Below are 14493 nucleotides of genomic sequence, written 5' to 3'. Positions count from 1 at the left end.
TTCTCAAGTAGTAGATGGAGCTGTACTTCTCTGATTTGCAAGTAATGCTCAAAATGAAATGGCCTGACAGTTCTTTTCAGGGGATTGTTGGGGGTGGTGGTGCATTTATCATCTTCCAATTCCAGGCAGACAAGCAAATGAAATTCCTTCCATATCACTTCTTATCTCCACCCAAGTTCTTCTCTTCATTTTTTCTTCATTTTTCTAATATCACTTTTACTTCAACATTTTTTTGTTTTCTCCAATTTGTCCTATGCAGGAAAAAAAAAGCATTTACTAAACCTCTAATTGCTCTCAAGTGGTTGAGATTCCAATTCTGACCTGTGTGGAACAACAAAGGGAAGTGGGGGTGAACGCAGTACAGACAGGTAGTCTTTCTATCATGGTCTCACCTCAGGTATTTTCCTGATGTTTCAGAGGGTTACTCTTAACAAGCCATCCTCACCTCAAAAACAAAAACAAAAACCACGGTGTGAAGTAGCCAGTTCCTCGGAGTTTGCAGAATTATTCATGACAAAAATGGAAAAACCAACAATCTAATTTTCTGTTCTTCATTCACTGAGATTCTGTGGGCAGTAGTGTTTCTCAGAATGTGCTTCAGAAAATATGAAGATGATTTCCTCATGTTCCATACCATCAATTAGTTTCTATTTCAAAATGGATGTTCCTGCCCTTTAAAAAAGTCAATTCTCATTTACTTTCATCTTTAGCTAGAAAGTCTTTCCTTGATGTTAGGTATCTGCCAACTTGGATAGCTAAAGACCAAAGCTGGCAGAGATACATCATTGTCATCTCTATGTTTCATTTTTCCAGAACCCGGCACGAGGAAAAAATAAAAAATAAAAACCTATTTTCACATGCAACTGACACTAGCTCAGTTGCTGAGATTAGCTCGTGAGTGTGGGGGAAACGTGTACCAGTTCCCTTTCATGTATGTATCCTTTTTATCCTCTTCCATCTGCAACTCAATGGATAGAAAATGTGATGGGTTGGAGAAATCTGTTCATTCTGGTAAAACTGTCTGGAGGTGTCAAGGCTAAGAATAGTCATAGGCTGACATTAAATAGTAGGGACACATGCTGAGCTGGCTCACCCAAAGCTGGTGTCTACAGCAGCACGCTGAATTAGAATTTAGATGGGAGACATTTTTTTAGAATATTCTTGGGTCTGATTACTCAAGGACATTTCAATTTAGAGATACAATGTGGCCTCTGGGGGCATGAATTCTCATGAGCCAGACTGATTCAGGTGCTCTTAAAAACTATCTTTAAACCAGAACACAGAAGAGACAACTATCATAATAACCTTCTGCCTATCATTCCAGTTAGAGTATTATCCCTGAACACAGAGACAGGGCCCACACAGGGCAAGCAGATTAAGAATCTAAAAGAAACTATAATGCTTTCTGAGGTTATGGAGCAATTCAGTCCTTTGAAGATTTCCAACTTGCAGATTTGTCTCTGAGAGCATAGCTGATTCAAATCTTGGCAACATCCAAATTCAGCCTAGATTGAATATATGTCTAAATCTGTGACACCATAAATGTCACAATTATGGCAAAAATATCCATTTCCTTTGGAAACCATCTTTCACTTCCAGTCATTGCTCCTTTAAATGAATTGCACATGTTTAAACTTAGATGCCCTAGTGATTAAACTGATAGATATAAAAAAGGACAGGTAACTCTTCCAGCCCTATTTGAGAAACAATTTGCAGATATAACCACTCTTCTACTCTGAAGTTTTTTTCTGAGTTCTCTATTAAAAAGAGACCTTTCATATGCCTTCACTTTTTACCAAACTGCTATTTAAGTCTGTTTTCTTTCACAAACTATCAAACAAGTTTCTTCAAAGAGATGTGTTAATTCACATACTTTTGGGGCAAGGAGCCTTAGGCTCCAGAGCTCATGTGGTATTCAAATACATAACCCTGCCTCCAGGAAGAACCCTGCCAAAAACCTATCAAAAGAATGGAAAGTGTAACCCGCCTTCTAGAGATGGAGAAAAGAAATTTTCAGTGATTCCAATGTTTAGACACCCCGTGTTGCTATCTATATGCCTAAAAGGGATTCCTCCTATCCTGTTATTTAAAATTCTTGCTTCACAATTTTTTTCACCATAGAGGAGAAACACATTTGCTAATAAATCTCTGATAGTTATGCTATTTCACAGATATGACTTCAAACAATCCCTATTCCTTTATTTCCCCCCTTATAATCTCACATATTATTTCAGTCGACTTAACTGCTTTATGTCCTTACATTGCTATGGCAAGAACTAGAAAAAAATTACATTCTTGTAAGCAAGTAAACAACATTCGGAGTTCATCCATTCATTCAACAAATATTCAATGAAAGCTCCTAGGATTTGGACTAATTCCAGGAACTGATATTAAAGCAGTACACAAAACAGATAAAATCCCTGCCCTTTTGAAATGCACAGCCAATCTAGTGGAGGGAGACCATCAACGAGTATGCAAGTAAAAGAAAACAACTACAGATAGGTGTTTTTAAAATTGAGAAGGCAAAGTCAATAGATGTACACATTTAGGAGACAAAATTAGTAGTTTGGGTTTAGAAATATAGTTTAAGAAGGCTTTTGGATATTTCCATTAGATTTTTCAAATAGGCAGTTGGATATAGGTTTGCAGACTTGAAAGAAGATCTCTACCTAAGAGATACAAATTTTGGAGTTACCTGATGACTCAAATTTCACTTATGATTAACTTGCTCATATCATATATCGTGCAATGAGGTGCCCGTCATTTGCATTTCAACCAGTCTGCTTACTCCTTAATTCTTTATTTTTCAACTGAATCAACTACTTCATTTTCTCAATATTTTTCTAATTTTCTAATACAAGTTGATAATATATATCTGACTATATTTAATCACTAAGCTTAAGGAGAAAATTTACCTTCTTCTCTCAGCTCGTATTTTTACCAAAAACTAGTGTCGACTTTGTGCCTTGCATTATATTGAGCATCTCCTCTGTAACATGTCACTTAATTATCCAAAACCCTTACAAAATAGATATTACTACGACCTACGTTTTATTGATGATGAAATTTAAAAACAGACATTAAGCAAGTTGCCTCAGGTGAAAGAGCCAGTGTCTTAAAGATAATATTGTATCAGATATGCAGCCCGGCAATCAGTGAAAATGGTACTCAACACCAGGCGATTTCAATCCTTTCAGATTTTATATACACACGTATTTCCAGTCTAATATCCATTGAGAGCCCTTTGAATGTGATACAAACATCTATAGAACTGCGCTCAGAATGAGCGGGCATACACATAAGGCCTTCGGTGATATTTACCAAAATGAGAAATGGTGAAAAATGGTGCAGTACTATTTTTCCAGAATTACCTCATTTATTCTGTACACTAAATCTGAAAGGAAGGTAATATTATCTGAAGCCTCAAATTAATCAAATAACAAGCTCAATTCATTAGAAAATGTGAAAGCCTAGATTTTACTTAGAGCATGTTTGACTAGAGTACCATATTCTCTCCACCATAAGTTGTTATACTATGAAATAACTGTGGGCCTTTTTAGGACTCTGCTGTAAGAATCTAAGACTTAAGGGCAGATGACTATAAAGATTAAAATGCTTTTTCCCAGTTCTGTCATAAATTTGTAATTAGACAGTATCACTTCTCTAATATTGATAAAAAATCGTTATCACATATTTTAAAAGATATATATTCAACTAACAAGAAATCTAAAATGAAGAGCAATTAAGTGATTCACCCAAGGTTGTACATAAAATTAAGGGGGTTTAGACAAACACAGGTATTTTGCCTGAAATCCTTTTTTATATGCTGCTGTGTGTGTATTGTGTGTGTGCATGCTATTTAACTCAGATTGTGCGATGAGACAGAACATTGTGAGAACTAAATTAGCCTTTCTGTTTCTTACCTATTTCAGTCCTGAAAGAAGCCTGAAAAACAATGTATTTCTAAAATTGATTAATTTGTGAAATTTATACCGTAAAGCAAAATTATTTGAAGTGTGAAGTAACTGTTTCTTCTTCCACTATCTCGTACATGTTATTTTCATAAAATAAATGCACATATTATGCAATTTCCCTTAATTATTATAATGCTTAGAATTGCTTGACCACTGTGCTTTTCACTGTAAGGACAACTTCCAGGAAGGTTTACATATAAGGAAGTCATTTTGAAATTTCAGGAGCTAATCCCTTTGGATGATTTCTAAGACATGCTTGCCTTATGATGAATTTTTCTCTGTCATGAATAGAATCTCAGAAAGCAGCAAGGTTGGGTGTAATATATCCCCATTTCAAGATATGGAAACAGATGAATTGAGACTGAACTTTCATATGATAACTAGAAGCAAAATATTCTTCAAACTGTGAGAAGTCTAAAAGGAAACTGATTGTGGGAATGAAGTCTATTCTAGAAAAAAAGTTATGAATGTAGCCTATAATAATTTACGAGTGATTCATAAGTTCAAGTGTTTTTGTTACATATGCTAATATTTGGTCCTGACAATAATCCGATGAGGTAGGAAAGTGGGATAATATTAGGTTCAACCTGGCGATGAAGAGACTGAAGCTAAAAGAGATCAACTGGTTCACTAAGAAGCAAACCACAAGGAGAATTAGAACTTCAAGAGATTTACTGGCAGAGGGCACAGGAGAAGTGGGGAGACACTTCAGAATGCAATACAAGTATAACAGTTATGGAAAGAGAATGGAAGAGAAAGGCTTGAGTAGGAACTTCTTGCAGCTGTGACTACAGCTTAAATAGAAGAAAACTTATGACAAAGGAGTGTACCTAGTCCATATTAAGTTAGTATCTGTTGGTATGATTTTGTGACTTTATTCACAATTCATTACATTTTCAACCTTTATTATTTCTTTGATTTTCTTATGTAGATATTTTTAAAGCAGTGATATATGTACATATATATATATTGAGTCATGTCAAATATTTGGTAAAAAAATATTTCTAACAAAATAATTAGCTAATTTACTAATTAGATTTAATCTTTAGGATAAAGATTTTGTTCTAGAGAATATTTTTTGTGTAGTCAAACCAATCAAACTTTTATCATTAAATGTTTGGTGTCATGCTTAGACAGGCTTTCTTCACTTCAGATTTATAAAATGAATGGTCTGAATGTTCCTTTAATACTTTACATGTGACTTAAAAAAAAAATCACATTTATTCTTGAAAGAAAGTTTTCCCCAGATGATATAATGTCCTTAAGGTAAAGAACTTTATTAGAAGAGCAAGCCCACTGTCTTCCTGGAATGGGCCCACCTTAATACCCCCACCATGCTTAGTCATTTGTTGAGAGCAGCCAATAGAAAAAATAATCTCTGAATGAACACAGTGGTGAACCCAGAGGGCTAGCAGCTTGGAATGTCAATTAACTATCTTCCTCACATCAGGAAATCTTGAGCAGCACATTTTCATAACTGCCACAGTCTCTTCTCATTACCAAAACATTAAGTAAAAATGGTAGGCCCAAAAGTTAACTAATATCTAGTAGAATATTTTGTGTGTTTAATGTGAATGATACATGATACTTCGTCTTTTTTGCAACTAGATTTGTGATCATTTAATACAGTTATATTCAACAAATTGTCAGATTCTATTTTTAAAGCCAAATCTATAATATTTATGCATAGAAGCAAAAAGTTGTAGAGTGAATCTGCTGATATGATTCAGTTGCGTGGAAACTGGATACAATTGGGAGGAAAATCAGCTCCTAAAAAGAATGAAAGACTATCCATGAATTAGTTTTGCTACTAGATGCCTCTCAGTACATATTGTGATACAAATATTTTTAAGATTCACTAGTTGAAATTTTAGACAGATGCATAACATTCTACAGCCTATTTACTTTCACCTGTGTATCAAAGTGAACATACATAAATAAATTATTTAAAATCAAAACCTCTTTCTTCATAAAGAAATAGCAGGTATATTTATCTAGTATTACCTGTCTAGTGCACTGCAAGAAAACCTTCATTTTGCCCTGAAAACAAGTCTGTAGAAATAAATCATTCCTTCAAAGTGCATATGAAAAAACAGTGGCCCAGAGACAGTAAGAACTTGCTTAAGATCTAGCAGAGCATGGCAAAATCTGGATTTGAATTTGGCTTCTTTGCCTATCAAGAAAATATGCAACACATCTCATAAAAATACAGATTAAAATACTATGGCTTCACACACATCCATTTGATTGTTTAAACAATAGTCTCTAGACTTGAGTGATAGAAAGATTCTTTTAAGAGTGGACCATCAAGAAATGGAAAAGTTTTAGAAGTGATACTTTACCATGTTGTCTTTGTAACAGAGAAGAATGATTTTTCCCTATTTGTTACCTATCCCCACTTCTGCTTAAATAACCTGGTAAGAATTCCTCTGGTAATTAAGAATGAGAAAGAATCCTATTGAATTATATTTTTGTTGGATCATTTTTGGGGGAGATTACAGAAAATTATATACTTTAATTCTAATGAAATAAAAAATTTCTCTATGCACAAACGTAGAAAAGTTCAGCAAAATAATGAAATGTAACCGCACAGTTATTCTCCCATAACACAATATCCATGTCATTGTATGTACTTGTTTTCTGTGCCTAAAACACTCTTTTCCCTATCTCTGTCACTGAAGTAAGTCCTTAAGACTAGGTTCAGATCTGCCATTTTTCTCCTGTGAAGCTTTCTGCACTATCCCCCAGCCCACCCTTCCTTACCACATCTAAAAGTTGCTTGACTCTGTGCAGTACCCCATCTCCTTGTATGGTACCTGCAGTGTAGCTGTCGTCACACCATAGTGCACATATTTGTCTGCCATCCATGATTGCCAAAGAATTCCTCTGTGTTTGGTGCCTGACAAATGTCTGTTGTATAAAAGCAAGACTACATGGTGGAAAGCAAATGACACAGTGAAATTAACTATAGATTTTTAAATACAAATAAAATGGTGCTCATTTATATCTAAACTTCAAATTTTCCTTCTCCAAGTGTAATCATATGATTTGATAAGAAAAAACTGATGATAATGTTTTGTTCAGATTTATTATTTATTGTTTGTTCATATTAGTCTCAAACAATGGAGAATAATATGACAATTACATTATATTCTCAGGATGATATTCAAAATAAATAGCTGGATGAATAAACTATGCAAAAAGTGCATTAGTATATTTATACTAATTAGCATAAAGCATTATGCCAAATAATTACCAAAATTTTGAAAAATACTGACTTGCATTTTATGTGAATAGAAACATAACAAATGACATACCAAGTATAATTTCAGTGTTAAATAAGCTTTCCTCTTTCCACTAACCTTAAAATTCTGTTATCTTAATATGTTCAAACACAGTATATTATTACAATTTCATCTACTGAACAAAATTGTCTAACTGCATTATAACTCTTCTGTAAATTGTAACACAGTGGTCTTAATTTTACAGATTTGCAATAGAACAAGGTAAATAATCTTGTTTCATCTGGTTTAGTATTACACAGTTTCTACATCAGTATTTTTTATCAGACTATAAACGTCTTGTTCTTACCCTCCTTAAAATGTCCCCAAAAGGTAGCCCAGTATCTTGTACATAGCAGACATAAATACATACTTATCAAATTCAATTATAACATGAAAATTGAAAGAGAAAATAAGTATCTTAAAAGCAAATGAAAAAAATCAATTTGTTGGTTTCTTTATGACAACTGTAATGCTACTGTTATTTCTTAATATAGCTGTACAATAGTTTCATCATTTCTGTCCATAACCAAAAGCATTCATTTATAGAGCATTAAGCTTGTCTGAGTATTATACGTTACAAAACTAGAGACATTGTATAGAAAATTGCTGTGTCCTGCATTCAAATAATATCCTTGCAGAAGAACAAAGCAACCTGGTCACCAGGAAAAATCAAATCACAAATCTTTCTGGTAATAAAAGGAGGGAAAATTATTTCTATTAATATTTGAAAAAAAAACCTCAATGCAGTTATACATTTACATATTCCAAATGTGTTTGTATGGAAAACAGATTGATACATGGTTAAAAAAAAAAAGAAAAAACTAAATTGTTATCTAGTAGAAAAAAAATGCAGAGTTGGATAAGGCAAATCTACCCATCCTTATTTATCTATGTGAGCTCCCATATGACACTTCATCTCTCAGATCTATTCTCCTTTTCTATGTTTGCCTATTTATATGCATATATATGTATATATATATATGCAGACTATTTATATGAAATAAAAAGAATAATGCATATGAAACTCATGTGAACTCTAAACCTGAATACACAGAAGGTATTATACCATGTTTATAAGTCCCACACAGATGCATAAACATACAGTATTCATAGATAATTAAAACATTCATTGCAGGATTGTATGTGCATTCCACAAGTAGCTCCATGTACCAACAGACTGCTGTCACACTACATTTGTATCTGTAAGCATTAGTGCCATTTTCGCATACCTGTTAAGTAATCTTCTGTTATTACTTTGTAACACATCATTTATGTTTCTCTCTTTACTAACATAAGACCATTATCTTGCCATTCAGCAATGACAGATAATTCATCCCAGATTCCAAATGGCATCTTATTGATACAGGGTTAAAAAAAAAAAGTTTTATTTTTCTTTTTTTTTGACAGGATATATTTTACATGTGCTTTACATTCAGTTCCAAAGAAAAAGTCACAAAACACATTTAGTAGCACAAACCACCAGGGATTCATTAAATCCTTTTAAAGGGTAAAAAGAACATTTCATCATCAATTACTTGTAAATTTTATCACTGGAGATTTCTACATGAAAAGTCCAAAATGGTAGGAGCCTGGCATAGAAGAAAGAGGAGAGGCAAGGAATGGAGAAACTTCATAAACTTAAACAAAATAAACTCATGACTTGTTTTTCCAGTTGCTATCAAGGCGGGATTAGAATGTCAAAAAAGGCAAAAAGTATTTTTCTGGAGTGTGATGTTAATACTGAGTGTCAACTTGATTGGATTAAAAGAGGCAAAATATTGTTCCTGGGTGTGTCTGTGAGGGTGTTGCCAAAGGAGATTAACATTTGAGTCAGGGGGCTGGGGAAGGCAGACCCACCTTTAATCTGATGGGTACAATCTAATCAGCTGCCAATGAATATAAAGCAGGCATAATAACGTGAAAAGGTGAGACTGGCTTAGCCTCCCAGCCTACATCTCTCTCCTGTGCTGGAGGCTTCCTGCACTGAAACATCAGACTCCAAGTTCTTCAGTTTTGAGATTTGGCCCAGCTCTCTTTGCTCCTCAAGCTTGCAGACAGCCTATTGTGGGACCTTATGATTGTGTAAGTTAATAGTTAACAAACTCCCCTTTAGATATATCTATCTATTCTATTGGCTCTGTCCCTCTAAGAAACCCTGATAATTGCAGAATCTGATATTAGTGGTCTTACTTTCTGTCTCATATCAAGATTTTTAAGTGACTTTTTTACTTCTAAGTTGACATATTCATATTTTATAATCAATTATAACTAACTTGTATTGAATACTTAATATGTACTAATGATTATATCATCTCATTTAAAATGAAAACAACCTTATACAGCAAGTAGATGTAGGTAAACAAATCTTAGGTCATATAGAGAATTACAAAATACTGTAGATTTGAATCTAAATGCATTTGAATCCAAAGCCTCTGCTTTTCATAGCCACTTCATTTGGTTTGATAAAGCAAAATGAAAAAATTAAATCATACAAAGACTGAAAATTAACTAACACATAAGGAGGCGATTATCAAATCTCCTTTATTGAAGCCTGTCTTGGGGAAGGGGTACCTGTTAATGCCACTCCTTTGTAAACATTTACCTAATAAATATTTTTAAACTCAGTGGACACAAAGTCACTGATTATAAGGATATCTATATATGGAGAAAGACACAAATGTGAACAAATACAATACGAGCACAAAGATGGCTCAACTGACTGATGAAACTAAGGAGAGACGTGACTTAAACATATAACGAAAAGAATTTTGAAGGGAAGGGTTTCCAGAGACATGAAGTAGGAAGGAAAGGTTTGACAGAGCAGAGAGCATTTAAGGGAGAAGGAACAGTTCACATTAAAAGGACTGGAGGTGTGAGAAATCAGAGTGCATCTAAAGAGAAGAACATGAAGGTCTCACAAAAGGAAATAATGGACGTGGGATTTAAAAAACCTATAGAGCCAAATCATGGTCTTGTGTATCATACAAAATATTTGGAAGCCAGGCTCTAGAGGGAAAAAATGAAAGATATTGAAGGATTTTCGATCAAGCAATGAATAAAACAGACTTGTATTTCAGATAGATTATAGACTAAAAGTAGATTTAATGGGATTAAAACCACGGACAGAGAGGCAAGGAGGCCAGAGTTGCCCAAGCCAGACTAGATTTTAAAAATGGATAAATTTTTAAATGTCTGAGGTATCTAAAATAAAGGCTTTTATTTTATATTAGTTTTTTCTGAGCATATGAAGGATAATTTTCTAACCAATTATTGCCTTGGCACCTTGTTGTTGAAATTATACATCTAATGCCACGAACTATCTAATGCCCTTCACCTGACAATGATTTCGGGTACAAACTCATATTCATGTTGGTCTTTTTACCAATAAGTTAAAAATCTTCTTTGCTATTATAATTTACAGCTGAAAAACATGTTTCATAGAATAAGGCTTTAGTTTCTTATGTGATTTAATAAAAGGATACTTAGATTTGATATCATGAGAATGCTACAATAGGAAGACATTGTGTACTATTTTAACTGTTGAGGGCAAATACAAGAATAAATGTGATTTTTTTTTTTTTAAGTCACAGTCTTACCCTGTTGCCCAGACTGGAGTACCAGTGGCATGATTTTGGCTCACTGCAACCTCCCACTCCTGGGTTCAAGTGATTCTCCTGCCTCAGCCTCCTGAGTAGCTGGGATTACAAGCACGCTCCACCATGCCCAACTAATTTTTGCATTTTTAGTAGAGACAGTGTTTCTCCATGAATTTTTAAATAATAATTTAAATTAGTGCCCAAATTTGTTCAGATTGTGACCACTGAAAACCAACTCAGAAATAGGAATATAAAAATATTTTACAGTAGTTTAAATGAGAAAGAATCCTGAGAAAATCTGCTTATGTAGCACATAGTACAATAAATGAAAAACCTCAAAAGAAGTGGTATGGTAGAACCAACTGTACAATTACTATCATCATATGTACTAAATAGAAGGCTATCCATAAATATACAATTACAAACTTTTTATTACAACTTGATGGTAATGAATTTTGTGATACACCCATCAAATTGATAGATCCCTCAAAATAATTGTTTCGTGGCTAAAATATCACTATTTTAAAAAAGTACTTAAAATGATAATGCCAATAGAAACCATTAATATAAATACTGCTCTATTACATTTAGAGTCAGAAGAATTAAGTGGACAATAAATAAAACATGGAACTCAATGATTTTTTCTTTTCAGTTCTGGGATACATGTGTAAAACATGCAGGTTTGTTACACAGATATACATGTGCCATGGTGGTTTGCTGAACCAATCAACTCATCATCTGTATTAGATATTTCTCCTAATGCTATCTCTTCCCTAGCTCTCTACCCCTGACAGGCCCCAGTTGCTTGATGTTCCCATCTGTGTCCACATGTTCTAATTGTTCAACTCACACTTATGAGAACACGTGGTGTTTGGTTTTCCATTCCTGTGTTATTTTGCTGAGAATGATGGTTTCCAGCTTTATCCATGTCCCTGCAAAGGACATAAACTCACCCTTTTTATGGCTGCATAGTATTTCATGGTGTATTTGCGCCACATTTTCTTTATCCAGTCTATCACTGATAGGCATTTGAGTTGGTCCCAAGTCTTTGTTATTGTAAATAGTGCTGCAATAAACATATGTGTGCATGTGTCTTTATAATAGAATGATTTGTAATCCTTTGGGTATATATCCAGTAATGGGATTGCTGGGTCAAACAGTATTTCTGATTCTAGATCCTGGACGAATCACCACACTGTCTTCCACAATAGTTAAACTAATTTACATCCTACCAAGAGTATAAATCTAACTTGAATTCCTTTGCTTTAGTGGGTAAAAAAACCTGTAACACTAAATAATGTTATCCTAAATGCTGTTATTTTGCTATTTTGTTTGTATTTAATTTCTAAATTTGTTTTGGGGTTTGCTTAGAAAGTATAAGGTCTAGGAATTTATGCCTAGTGTTATGTAATGTGATGATAAAAATAATTTTAAATAAACACGAGACTTTTTGGATATTCTTTCCTATAAAAGGACACATATATTATTGACCTTTAAGAAACATGGACTTCCATGAGGAATGATGAGTGTTTAAATTAAGATACTTAGGGAAGGACAGGGAATATATCTATATTATTAATTAGAATGTTATTCATTTATTCTAGTAAATGTATCTCTCATTGACCACTCATAGTTCATCAGCTAATATTTTCAAAAGTGATCACAATGTGGATCTCAGTCAATGTTATTCCAGATTTATATTCCTAGGTTGTTTTTGAAACCCCAAATTATTCAAAGCTCAAGAGAATATTTTTACCATTTTCCTTTAAATCAGTGAAAAAACCTACCAGTCACTGTCTCCTTTACAATATTAAAAATACAAAAGGTAGCTAGCCTACAACACCCTTCAGGGAAACTTGAAATATTTACCATAACACTTTCTCCAATCTTGAATCATCTGGGAAGGTACACTGATAGCCAAGCACAGAAAATCACAGTTCTTTCTTATTCACTGAGCATAAATGAGGATTCTGCTCAGATGAATGAATGTTTGTCTCAAAAATTGATTTAGAGTGTATGAGGGAACTTAGTCCATTAATAATGGAAATAAAAAATATGAATTTTATTTCTCAGCATAAGCTTCATCAAAGTCAAGATACTTTTTTCAGTGATGATATAAGCCATTTTGTCCATCCTAAAAAATCTAAGAATTTAACCATTTTAATGCCATTTTTAATGTTATTATCTGAAAAAATCTAGTGCCCTCTATAGATTTTTTTAAGATTGAGAAACAAAAAGAAGACATAAATTGCCAAATTAGGACTGTAAAATCAACGTTTAATGACTTCCCATCAAAATTCTTGCAAAATGGCCCTTGATGAACGAGAGGAATAAGCAGGAGCATTGTCCTGGTGGATCCTCTGATGAAGATTTTCCAGGCATTTTTCCACTAAATCTATGGCTAACTTTCTCAAAACACTCTCATAATTATTAGTAGATATTATCATTCTTTGGCTTTGTAGAAAGTCAACACCCACAATGCCTTGAGCATACCGATAACTATTATCGTGACCTTTGCCCTTTTGCTTTTACTGGACCACTACTCTTTTAGCAGCCATTGATTCGATCATGTTTTGTCTTCAGGATCATACTGGTAAAGCCATATGATATCTCCTGTTAAGATTATTTGAAGAGATGCTTTAGGATCTTGATCCCACTTGGAATCTCCATTGAAAGCTCCACTCTTGTCTGGGGATTTTGGAGCAATGGTTTTGGCACCTATAGAGTAGAATGTTTGCTCAACTTTAATTTTTCAATCAGAATTGTATAAACTGAACCAATTGAGATGTCTATGGTGTTGGCTATCATTAGTCATTCATCCTCTTCAATTAGGGCATGAACAAGATAAATTTTTCCTTGCAAATTGATGTGGATTGTCTGTTGCTGCAAGCTTCATCTTCAACATTGTTTCATCCTTTCTGAAACTGAGTTACTGTAAACTGCTAATTTTCTAGGGCATTGTCCCTAAAAAGCATCAGTGATTTCATCATTCTTCAGCCCAAGCTTCACCATAAATTTGAGACATGTTCTTGCTTCAATTTTAGCAGAATTCATGTTGCTTTGATAGGGGATCTTTTCACACTGGTATCTTTCTTGGTCCCTTAAACTAAATCCTGTTCAGACATGTTATAACAAGTTAATACTAGTTTTTTTGGTGCAAAAAAAGTTGTAAAATCAATGCATAATTTTTTTCAGGATATGCATTTTCTATGAACTTTTTAAAGGCCTCTCGTGCTAATATTGAAATTATGGCATGGTTATATTAAAAATTACTGCCAAATAGAATATTAAATTACTTGGGTAAACAATATTTGCCTTTTCATTTTACTAAATAATGTGTGCTTTCATAAGCATCTTCAATTGTAAGAAAGGAAAACAGAAGGGAGTGAAGAACTAAGAAAATGAAAAAAGTAGAGAAAAAGGAAAGGAAACAGGAGGAAGAAAAAAGTGGGGAGGAAGGAGAGAGAGAATTCCACATATCAGGTGTGGGGACGTTCTTAAAGCCAGACATAAGCATGTCATACAACTGTAATAATATAAAATCCCCATCTTCATTTCTGAATTGGCAGAAGAAAGGTAAGTGCAGTGATGTGCTTCAAGTTATCCACTTGAGACATTTTTTTGGAGCACATAGTCAGT

Source organism: Sapajus apella, unplaced genomic scaffold, assembly GCF_009761245.1.
Source record: "Sapajus apella isolate SASKATOON/1434 unplaced genomic scaffold, GSC_monkey_1.0 scaffold42, whole genome shotgun sequence".
NCBI lineage: Eukaryota > Metazoa > Chordata > Mammalia > Primates > Cebidae > Sapajus > Sapajus apella.
The sequence above is the reverse complement of the archived record's forward strand: the minus strand, read 5'-3'. Positions refer to the sequence as shown.